Source organism: Schistocerca nitens, chromosome 7, assembly GCF_023898315.1.
Source record: "Schistocerca nitens isolate TAMUIC-IGC-003100 chromosome 7, iqSchNite1.1, whole genome shotgun sequence".
NCBI lineage: Eukaryota > Metazoa > Arthropoda > Insecta > Orthoptera > Acrididae > Schistocerca > Schistocerca nitens.
In genome coordinates, this window is record NC_064620.1 from 144,300,785 (window position 1) to 144,312,974 (window position 12,190).

General features: G+C 43.8%; 1 pseudogene; it reads right to left on the reverse strand.

Annotated features, from left to right (window-relative positions):
• Positions 1 to 1,114: 1,114 nt before the first annotated feature.
• Positions 1,115 to 1,232, reverse strand: LOC126195873 (5S ribosomal RNA; annotated as a pseudogene).
• Between the last annotated feature and the right edge of the window lie 10,958 nt (positions 1,233 to 12,190).

Sequence of the window (12,190 nt, forward strand, 5' to 3'; positions counted from 1 at the left end):
GGACACGTTCTGAGGCATAAAGGGATCATCAGTTTAATACTGGAGGGCAGCGTGGAGGGTAAAAATCATAGAGGGAGTGTTGTGGACTGGCAAGACAGCCAATCCACAATGGACGGGAGACCGAAAGGCACGCGTTTAAGCTCACGCAGGCTGACGTGAGGTCTGGAACAGGTAAAGTAATTATACTATCAGGAAAAGTACGTAGCTGCTGGAATACTTAACTTTAATCCATAATTGGTGAACATCGTTCAGACGGTACATGCATCACAAGATAAATAGCCGGCGGAAGTGGCCGTGCGGTTAAAGGCGCTGCAGTCTGGAACTGCAAGACCGCTACGGTCGCAGGTTCGAATCCTGCCTCGGGCATGGATGTTTGTGATGTCCTTAGGTTAGTTAGGTTTAATTAGTTCTAAGTTCTAGGGGACTAATGACCACAGCAGTTGAGTCCCATAGTGCTCAGAGCCATTTGAACCATTTGAACCACAAGATAAATAGCAATTGATAATGGCGCCTTGCTAGGTCGTAGCAAATGACGTAGCTGAAGGCTATGCTAACTATCGTCTCGGCTAATGAGAGCGTAATCTGTCAGTCAACCATCGCTAGCAAAGTCGGCTGTACAACTGGGACGAGTGCTAGGGAGTCTCTCTAGATCTGCCGTGTGGCGGCGCTCGGTCTGCAATCACTGACAGTGGCGAGACGCGGGTCCGACGTATACTACCGATTTAAAGGCTACCACCTAGCAAGTGTGGTGTCTGGCGGTGACACCACAGGGAGACCAAGAGATTCAGAAAAATGCAGGTTGCGGTAGTTGCTCAGAGATGAACAGGTTTTCACAGGTCAAAAGTATGGAGAGCTGCATCAAACCAGTCTTTGAATTGTAAACCACATTAATGACAACAACAACAACATAAAGCACTCCGTCATCAGGCCACAAGTGGCCCATCGGGACGATCCGACCGCCGTGTCATCCTCAGCTGAGGATGCGGATAGGAGGGGCGAGGGGTCAGCACGCCGCTCTCCCGGTCGTTACAATGGTTTTCTTTGACCGGAGTCGCTACTATTTGGTCGAGTAGCTCCTCAATTGGCATCATGAGGCTGAGTGCACCCCGAAAAATGGCAACAGCACATGGCTGCCCAGATGGTCACCCATCCTAGTGCCAGCCACGCCCGACAGCGCTTAACTTAGGTGATCTCACGGGAACCGGTATATCCACTGCGGCAAGGCCGTTGCAACTACAACAAGATGAGAGCGGGTAATTTAGCAGGCCAGTCGATGTGCAATTAATTGGCTGAGAGGTCGTCGTATCAGGAAAGCATGCATGCAGACCTGTGAAAAGAACTGTGGTCAATCAGGGTGGAAGACGGAAGTTTCCACCACATACCCATCATAAAGATATCGAATGGCGGGCAACGATTGGTCACCGGAACTGAATGGGTGGACACAAGTCATGGTACGAAAATCACCTGAACGACGTCACAAAACTACAGCGGCGTCACGCTGCCGGTTAAACGCCTCACTGAACCGCCGTTACTCTGGACACCTTGCACCATTTGAAAAGAAGGGAAATCGCGACTCATCGGCACGCCTCCAGTCGACTACTGTCCTCTTACTGTGATGTTCAGTGCACTGAAGGCGTGGAGCTTTATGTGTCGCTGCGAGCAATGGCCTTTTGCGAGGTACTCCACTCTGAAAGGCCATTACATTCACAGCTCTTCACACAATGTTGGCTCAGAAACTGATTGAGATGGACCTGCAATTCCTGCAGGATTTTGAAAGCGATCGTCATTGAAGCGGCTGCGTTGCAGGGTAAAAATAGAGCCTCCGGCTGAGGGCCAGCAGAGACGCGGCCATTAAGCGCTTCTTATTTGCGGCCGACTGTATGCGAACAGAAGAATGGCGCGACGCGGGCTGCCTGTGGCGGGGGCATGCGCACTGCGGACGAGGCGAGACCGGACCAGACCAGAGCAGGCACTCTGGGTAATTAGCCGCACAGCGCAGGCCAGTCTGCCGGGAGAGGGTGGGGTGGGGGGGGAGATGGGGAACACAGCGGCACAGCGTCCTTCACGCCAGCCACACATCTCCTGCACTTGGAGCAATTAGGGACCTGCAGTGACCGGCACTGCACCTTGTAATTGAATAAGGGCTTAAGAACCTACTGGTCAGCAGGAGTGAAACGTGGTGTGAAACTTGCGACATCATAAACTGAAGAAACACATATTACAAACTATAAATGTACACTGGACGATATTACGAGTATAAATACACTACTGGTTATTAAAATTGCTACACCACGAAGATGACGTGCTACAGACGCGATATTTAACCGACAGGAAAGAGATGCTCTGATATGCAAACGATTAGCTTTTCAGACCATTCACACTTGGTTGGCGCCGGTGGCGACACCTACAACGTGCTGACATGAGAAAAGTTTCCTATCGACTTCTAATACACAAACAGCAGTTGATCGGCGTTGCCTGGTGAAACGTTGTTGTGATGCCTCGCGTAAGGAGGAGAAATGCGTACCATCACGTTTCCGACTTTGATAAAGGTCGGATTGTAGCCTATCTCGATTGCGGTTTATCATATCGCGACACTGCTGCTCGCGTTGGTGGAGATCCAATGACTGTTAGCAGAATATGGAATCGGTGCGTTCAGGAGAGTAAGACGGAACGCCGTGCTGGATCCCATCGGCCTCGTATCACTAGCAGTCGAGATGACAGGCATGTTATCCGCATGGCTGTAACGGATCGTGCAGCCACGTCTCAATCCCTGAGTCAACAGATGGGGACGTTAGCAAGACAACCAACGTCTGCACGAACAGTTCTACGACGTTTGCAGCAGCATGGACTATCAGCTCGGAGACCATGGCTGCGGTTACACTTGACGCTGCATCACAGACAGGAGCGCCTGCGATGGTGTACTCAACGACGAACCTGGGTGCACGAATGGCAAAACGTCATTTTTTCGGATGAATCCAGGTTCTGTTTAAAACATCATGATGTTGGCATCCGTGTTTGGCGACATCGCGATGAACGCACATTGAAAGCGTGTATTCGTCATCGCCATACTGGCGTATCACCTGGCGTGATGGTATTGGGTGCCATTGGTTACACGTCTCGGTCACCTCTTGTTCGCATTGACGGCACTTTGAACATTGGACGTTACATTTCAGATGTGTTACGACCCGTGGCTCTACCCTCGATTCGATACCTGCGAAACCCTACATTTCAGCAGGATAATGCACGACCGCATGTTGCAGGTCCTGTACGGGCCTTTCTGGATACAGAAAATGTTCGACTGATGCCCTGGCCAGCATATTCTCCATATCTCTCACCAATTGAAAACGTATGGTCAATGGTGGCCGAGCAACTGGCTCGTCACAATAGGCCAGTCACTACACTCGATGAACTGTGGTACCGTCTTGAAGCTGTATGGGCAGCTGTACCTTTACACGCTGTCCAAGCTCTGTTTGACTGAATGCCCAAGCATATCAAGGCCGTTATTAGGGCCAGAGGTGGTTGTTCTGGGTACTGATTTCTCAGGATCTGTGCGCCCAAATTGCGAGAAAATGTAATCACATGTCAGTTCTGGTATAATATCTTTGTCCAATGAATACCCGTTTATCATGTGCATTTCTTCTTGGTGTAGCAATTTTAATGGCCAGCAGTGTATGTACTGTGCCTTGAGCAAACACCATCTTCTTCCTGTTTCAGTCATAAATGTTTCTGTGAAATTCCAGTCATCAGTGGGTTTTCTTCATCCATCTGTCACGTAAAAGTAAAATGCTGCTTGATAACATCCACACAGTGAGGATAATAGGAAGCAATGCATCATGGACCAAAAGTCCTATGTTAATAAATCTCTGAATAAATTTTCTTCATAGTGAATACCACAGCAAGAAATTTACTAAAAAAAGTTGATATTTTTAAACTTCTGCTACATTTATTTTATTAGTACGTGACGAGCTTCTAGTTTTTATTCCATTTGCAAGCGATTTTCTGCAAAAAATGGAAATGAGCGTACGGCATTTTGGGCCGGGAGTCCCCCATTCGGGGAAGTTCAGCCGCCGAGGGCATGTACTTATTGCATTCGACGCAACATTGGGCAACTTGCGCGTCGGAGATGGGGATGAAATGATGATGAAGACATCACAGCACCCAGTCCCTGAGCGGAGAAAATCTCCTACGCCAGCCGGGAATCGAGCCCGGGCCACCTGGCATAGCATTCCGCTGCGCTGACCACTCAGCTAACATGGGCGGACTCTGCATTAAAGACGTCACACTAAATTACCGCTTTGTATAGAAACCTAATGAAATGAATGTAACATATTGGAAACACATTAGAAAGATGGTTACCTGCAGTAGAAAAATAATCATATTCATTAACATGCCCACAATCCCACCTCTCGACATATGAGGGCATGTAATGCAACCAGGAACATTCCAGAATGAGATTTTCACTCTGCAGCAGAGTGTGCGCTGATATGAAACTTCCTAGCAGATTAAAACTGTGTGCCGGACCGAGACTCGAACTCGGGTTCTCATCCTGGAAACATCCCCCAGACTGTGGCTAAGCCATGTCTTCGCAATATCCTTTCTTTCAGGAGTGGTAGTTCTGCAAGGTTCGCAGGAGAGCTTCTGTAAAGTTTGGAAGGTAGGAGCGAGGTACTGGCAGAAGTAAAGCTGTGAGGATGGGGCGTGAGTCGTACCTGGGTAGCTCAGTTGGTAAAGCACTTGCCCGCGAAAGGCAAATGTCCCGATTGCGAATCTCGTACCGGCACACAGTTTTAATATGCCAGGAAGTTCCATCCAGGAACATTGTCAAACATGATCATTTTGATGTGCATGTTGTTAGAGTTTGAGAACCATAGTGTTGTATCGATGTACTGACCTACAGATCTTTGAACACAGTATACCCACTGGTCAACGTTATAATGATGTACTTCTTCCCCACGTGCATCTTTAAAGACTTGCATTTCGTCCTGACCTCGTTTTATCCTGGATTCATTTTGTGGATGACAATGTGCGACTAAACCCAATGGCACAAGTGGAGGTGCACTTGAAATGTGAGAATATTTATCGAATCAACTGACCTGCCCATTGCCCAATTTAAATCCTATCGAACAGTTGTGGGATGCGTTGGGGAGATGTATTCCACTTATACACTGAAGAGCCAAAGAAACTAGTGCAGACATGCATATTCAAATACAGATATATGTAAACCGGCAGAATACGGCGCTGCGGTCGGCAACGCCTATGTAGGACAACACGTGTCTCTTTATGCTTCGGCTGGACTCAACAACACCGACATTGGACTGTTGATGACTGCAAACATGTTGCCTGGTCGGACGAGTTTCATTGCAAACTGTATCGAGCCGATGGACATCTATAGGTATGGAGACACCATCATGAATCTGTGTTCGAGCTGGTGGAGGCTCTGAAATGGTGTGGGGCATGTGCAGTTAAAGTGAAATGGGACCTCTGATACGTCTAGATACGACTCTGACAAGTGACATGTACGTAAGCATCCTGTTTGATCAAGTGCATCCATTCATGTCCACTGTGCATTCCGACGGACTCGGCAATTCCAGCAGGACATTGCGACACCACACATGTCCAGAATTGCTACAGAATTGATCCAGGAACACTCATCTGAGTTTAATTACCTCCACTGGCCACCAAATTCGCCAGACATCAACATTATTGAGCATATGCCTTGCAACGTACTGTTCAGAAGAGATCTCCACCGCCTCGAACTCTCGCGGGTTTGTGGACAGTCCTGCAGCACTACTTCAGACATTACCTGAGTCCATGCCACATCGTGTTGTGACACTTCTGCGTTCTCACGGGAGCCCTACACCTTGTTAGGCAAGTGTATCAGTTTCTTTGGTTCTTCAGTGAATAAATACACGTACTTCAACGCTGCTATTGGAGGAATGGAATTCCCTGCCACAAGTACTCTTTACAGCCTTGTGACCACCATGAGAGCACATTCCAGAGAATGTATTGCTGCCCTATGGTCGAAACACATCCTGTAAAGGAACATGCCCTACCTCCTTCTGCAATATCTAGGAATGCACACAGAAAGAAAGCGGGCTACGTGTGCAAGAGGGCTCTGCAAAAGGTGGCTTGAGCCGACGCGAAAAATATCCCCTTGTTATCTACTGAGGCAGCGTCATATTTATTGTGATATCCTCATTGAAGTAAGCCCGTGTCCCAAATTCGGAAGAAACTGCAATGAAGAGTATAGATCGCTGTGATTTTCCGTTTGGTACATATTACACTGTATGTTGCTACAAATGAAATTTGATCAAGATATTGCATTTTTCTTTATACTTGGGAGGAGGTCTCCATGTATTTCCAGTCTTGAGGAAATGGAATTTATGTAGCACACATACTTCCGACCGCACACGCAAGAGAATAAAATATTCATAACATACCTCATATCTCCTAATCCGTTCCTGTTGTTAATACAAAATTTTGGTAAATGATACCTCACAAAGAGGGAAGTATTTTACTACATGGTTGAAATAAAGAACTTTCTTATCTATGTCGACATAGCAGAACCTCTGATTTTTATTTTATTTTCTCAAACCGAACTGTAATTTTCTTAAGAGTCTTCGATAAATATTGAAAAGAGAATTTCCTAGTGTGTAAAGAAACGCGAAATTTCTTTTCTTAAACTAAAGCAAAATGACACAATGAGGTATTCCGTAAGGTACTGGCCACCCTGATCGCTTATTGCTTGTTTAATAAGACACTCTGTTTCAAGATTTTGTGGCAGTAGCTACTGCAAGATGAATTTTTGCAATTCATACTGTATTTTGGCAAAAAAAGCAAAATTTAACCTGTCAACAAGAGGAATGTAACCGTTCCTTATAACTGATGGCGCTTCTTCATATGAGAAATGGTTAACGAATCAGGCGACTGTAAATCGGTATTTCTGTTGCAGCTTTGGTGGAATAATGTAATCTTCCATATTTTTAATAGGGACCTACTGGAATCGAAATTTACCAAAGGATTCTCTCTCTGTTTTGTTCATCTAAGAAATGAAAATAATTTGCAGCAAATAGAGTTCAAAATTTCTGTTCCTAACTCAACACTACAAATATTTTTAATCACTTTTAACACTGATGATTAGCCTAAAGATGTTCATAGAGTAATTACAATAATGTTTTTGTAACATTCTCATCCATACGTACACCGGCACCAAATTTTTTATTTCTGATAGCAAATACTGCATTTTTCCTGTAGAGTAGAACTGACCCTATGAAACCCTTTGTTAACTCTGAAGTTGTGAATACGTTGATGACATGCAGAACCTTGCCAACTACGAGGGTTGGAACTTTATTAGTGGCAACTATTCATTTACAGCTCTTACAAAATATATACGTGTTTCAAAGTTTTACTGACCTTCAAAGCAGTCACCAGCGTTACGTATAACCCGTTGCCAGCGATGTGGAAGTCGTAGGATACTCTTAGCAGTGCCAGTTGTGTTGACAGTTCGAGCGGCGCGGTCTATTGCCCGACGAATTTGTAGCAGTTCTGAAGCGAATGCCGTGAAGTGTTTCCCTCAGTTTAGAAATCGAGTTGAAGCCACGAGGGCTTAAGTCAGGGGTGTGCAGTAGGTGGTATAGCACTTAGCAGCCCAATCACTCAAACAAATCAGAAACAGCTTGCACTGTACGTGCTTGAGCATTGTCCTGCAAAATGATGTTACTGATTTGTTTGACTGATGGGGCTGCTAAGTGCTATACCACCTACTGCACTCCCCTGACTTAAGCCCTCGTGAGTTCAATTCGACTTCTAAACTGAAGGAAATACTTCATGGCATTCGCTTCAGAACTGCTACAAATTCGTCTGGCAATAGACAGCGCCGCTCGCACTGCTAAAGAGTATCCTACGATTTTCACAACGCTGGCAACGGGTTGTACACAATGCAGGTGACTACTTTGAAGGTCAGTAAAACTTTGAAACATATATCTATTTTGTACGAGCTGTAAATAAACAGTTGCCAGTATTAAAATTGCAAACGTCGTATTTGCCAAACTCAATGTCGCCGATGAATTAATATGTCAAATATAGCTCAGGTGTAGACAGGAAATCCTTTGGTAAGTTTCAGCTCCATCTGTTCATTATTAAAGATACACTGTGTTACAGAATTCCCCTGCAATTGCAACACAATTGGCGAATTATTTTCATCTAAGTTATAAACTATTTTAGCCAAAAGTCGACACCAATGATGATTTTTGGAAAGGGAGAAGGTTAACAAGTCGGGCCATAATGATTCGTTCCTTTTTTTACGATTTCAGAGTAATCTTGTAACCAAGTATATTTTTAATGAGGAACAGGTGGAACTGAAAGTTATCAAATAATTTTGTTTCTGCACTTTAAACCTCCTGAAACAGTCGTTTATTAAGTAAGAAACTGAAGACAAATCAGGTCAATAGCTTATCAAGAAGTAAAACCTCGATATGAAAATAAATATGTAATTTTTCACTTACATTGTTGCGAAAACCTATGGCAAATCTTGTTTCATCATTAATCGATGGCCCTTCAAAATTAGATTGTTTCATTACTTCATCAACCGCTTGAGACTACTCGCCAAGGTTAAAGTAGACTATAAATATATGTAATCTTTCTTTAACACATTAAAAGATAATTATAGTAGAGAACTTCACCACTTCACTCTGAATGAGGATAGGAAAAGAAATACTTACACTGTTTGCTGCAAATTATTTTCATATGTCTCAAATAAACAAGAGGTAGAAAATCCTTTGGCAAGTTTCCATTCCAGTCGTTCATTATCTGAAGTACTGTGGGTTACTGGATTTTGCCAAAACTGCAACACAATTGGCGATTTATTTTTATCCAATTTTTTTACCATTTCGCACACACAGAAGTTCACCAGTTATGAAGAATGGCTACATTTCTCTTGTTGACAGGTTAATTTTGCTTATTTGTCAAAACACGGCATAAATTTCACAAACTTACATCGCAATAGCTATTGCGACAGAATCTAAAACAGAGTGTCTTATTAAACAAATAGTTTGTTATAGCTGTCGAAGACTCTTAAAAAACACCAGCACAGAATTGAAAACAATAAAATAAAAATCATAGCTTCTGCTGTATCGTCGCAGAGAAGAAAGTTCCGTATGTTAAGCATGTAGCAAGATAGTCTCCTTTTTGTGTGGCATCATTTGCCAAAGTCTCGTCTTGTTATCTGGAATGGCTTAGGAGACATGAGACATGCTATGAATATTTCATTCACGCGCGCATGCTGTAGTAAGTGTACATACTACATAAATTCTTGTTTCTCAAGATAGCAGACAGACAGATACCTCCTCCCAAGCGTAAAGAAAAATTCAATATCTTATCTAAATTTCATTCGCAGCAACATGTGTTTTAATATGCACCAAATACAAAATTATAGGAACCCATATTTTTATTTGAAAACTTCTCTGAATTTCGCTCAGCGACTTACTTAAATTAAAATATCACAAGTATGACCGTTAGCAAGATGATGGGCACTTCGCCATGAATCTGACATACCAAACTACAGGTAACATAAAAATCAAATTTTTTGAATGAATAAGTTAGTGTAAAACCGTGTGAGAAAGACCACAGGGCCTACGGTGTGCACTTGTCGTTCTTCCCATGTTGGCTCAGCTGCACCTTGACTAACAGACTAAGCTGCGCTGTACAGCATGGCGGCACGGCATACGGACTACCGGGTTTCTTTCTGTTCTTACACTAGCGGAGCATCAAAAATCGCGGTGAAAGTGGAGTAATTGTTCCTGATTATAGGTGTCATTTCTGTTTGTCTGACTCGCATTCGGGAGGACGACGGTTCAATCCCGCGTCCGGCCATCCTGATTTAGGTTTTCCGTGATTTCCCTAAATCACTCCAGGCAAATGCCGGGATGGTTCCTCTGAAAGGGCACGGCCGACTTCCTTCCCCATCCTTCCCTAATCCGATGAGACCGATGACCACGCTGTCTGGTCTCCTTCCCCAAAAACCAACCAACCAACCAACCTGTTTGTCTGACTGCATACTTCTTTCTCTTGCCTTCCACAATATAAATCAGCAGTTCCCTCTATGTATGGTCCAAGATTCATCGAGCGACATTATTTGATACTCACACGTTTTGTGAAAGCTACTTTTGTCTGTAAGTTTTCCCCACCAGTGTAATAAAGTCTTAAATTTAGTAACGTCATTACATTGACCAAAGAATAAAATTGAGCAAGTTTTAATAATTTCAAGCAAGAATGACTGTATATTTATGTGTGTACTTGGGAAAAGTATTAAAAACAAAGAAAGAAAATAATATTGTAAATTAAATGTCAAAACAATTTAATTTTATGGTGAGACAAGGCTAAATTTTACATTCCAATATTGTATATACGGTTTCTTATTGGTCATTAGCAGAATATGACTGACATTGTCAAGCTGTGTAACCGAGAAGACATATGTGTGAGCCAAAATGAGTGCAACAAGTAAAATTTAAAGACGTTGCCATTTTAATGCCAATTTTACATTTTGCTAAGTAACTGCCTTTCTAATATGTTACGTTCATTTGATTACGCTTCTGTTTGCAGTGGTAATGTAGTGTGGTCTCTTTTGTACAGAAAATCATTCGAAAAGGATCTAAATTGCCGAAACTACTAATGTACCAAGGGAATAAACACAGAAGTGGAAAAATGTCATTTTCATCGGCGAAATGTTCTTCACATAACGGGTACAAACCAGAAAACTTTCTTTACATTCGGAAATGATGTCCATAAACAACATCAGCGTGAGGTACAACCGCTACAGGTATGGATGTGTTGTAGCATGGAAGCAAACAGCTTCCATTTGTCAGCCTGAGTTATTTCTTGTGATACCTTAAACATACACTGAGCCGCGCCGGATTAGCCGAGCGGTCTTGGGCACTGCAGTGATGGACTGTGCGGCTGGTCCCAGCGGAGGTTCCAGTCCTCCCTCGGGCATGGGTCTGTGTGTTTGTCCTTAGGGTAATTTAGGTTAAGTAGTGTGTAAGCTTAGGGACTGATGACCTTAGCAGTTAAGTCCCATAAGATTTCACACACATTTGAACATTTGAACATACACTGACGTGACTCAAGTCACGGGATACTTCCTAATGTCGTGTCGGACACCATTTGTCCGACGCAATGCAGCAATTCGACGTGTCATGGACTCAACACGTTGTCTGAAGTCCACTGCAGAAATACTGGGCAATGCTGCCTCTATAGCCGTCCACAATTTTACTGTGAAAGCGTTGGCAGTGAAGGTTTTATTCATGAACTGACCTCTCGATTATATCCCATAAATGTTCAATGGGATTCAGATCGGGCGATCTGGGGGGCAAACCATTCGCACCAAATGTCCTGAAAGTTCTTCAAACCAATTGTGAACAATTGTGGTTCTGTGACATGGTACATTACCATCCATAAAAATTCCATAGTTTTTTGGGAATATGAAGTCCATGAATGGATGCAGATGGTCTCTCTAACGTCAAACCTCGTCGCGACAGGAATATGCATTTCATCTCATTCAAGAGAACAAATAAATCATGTATTAAGACGAATTACACCTGAAGATGGAACCACAGGGTCCGAAATCCATCGTGTACTGAATAAAACACGAAAAATTGTGACTGACGGCGTTTCTTAATTCATACCTCGAGTGTACAAAGGAATACTCTCTCGCTGAGTCACACATATTTTCATTCAATGTGGCAGCTATGGGAGTCTTCGTCGTCTGTTGGTAAGAGCCGCACCATCAACCCTACGACGGACTCGTAGTGTATAGTCTTTCTGGAAGGACTCATGCCCACTCTTGATGCCACACCATTGTCTTGCTTCTGTAGTCTCACTGCTCGTTCTACAGTCGTGACACTACAGCCAATTGTGTGTGAGATGTATGTGTGTGTGTTTCACGTGGATGGGGAGCGCTCCGAACCACAAGCACTGCAGCCTGAATGACACGAGATTGCCGACACGGTCAGCTACAGCCTCGGAAGATTACTAGATTGTGAACCTGGCAAGAGGGAAGCCACGTCAAACAGCGTGTGTTATTAAACCACATTTAACAGGACGCAAGGCAAATAATCCCGTGCTCCACAGTGTACAACGTCCATTTGGTATGGAGATAGAGAAAGAGCATGGGCTACTTTAGATAGTGTGTAGT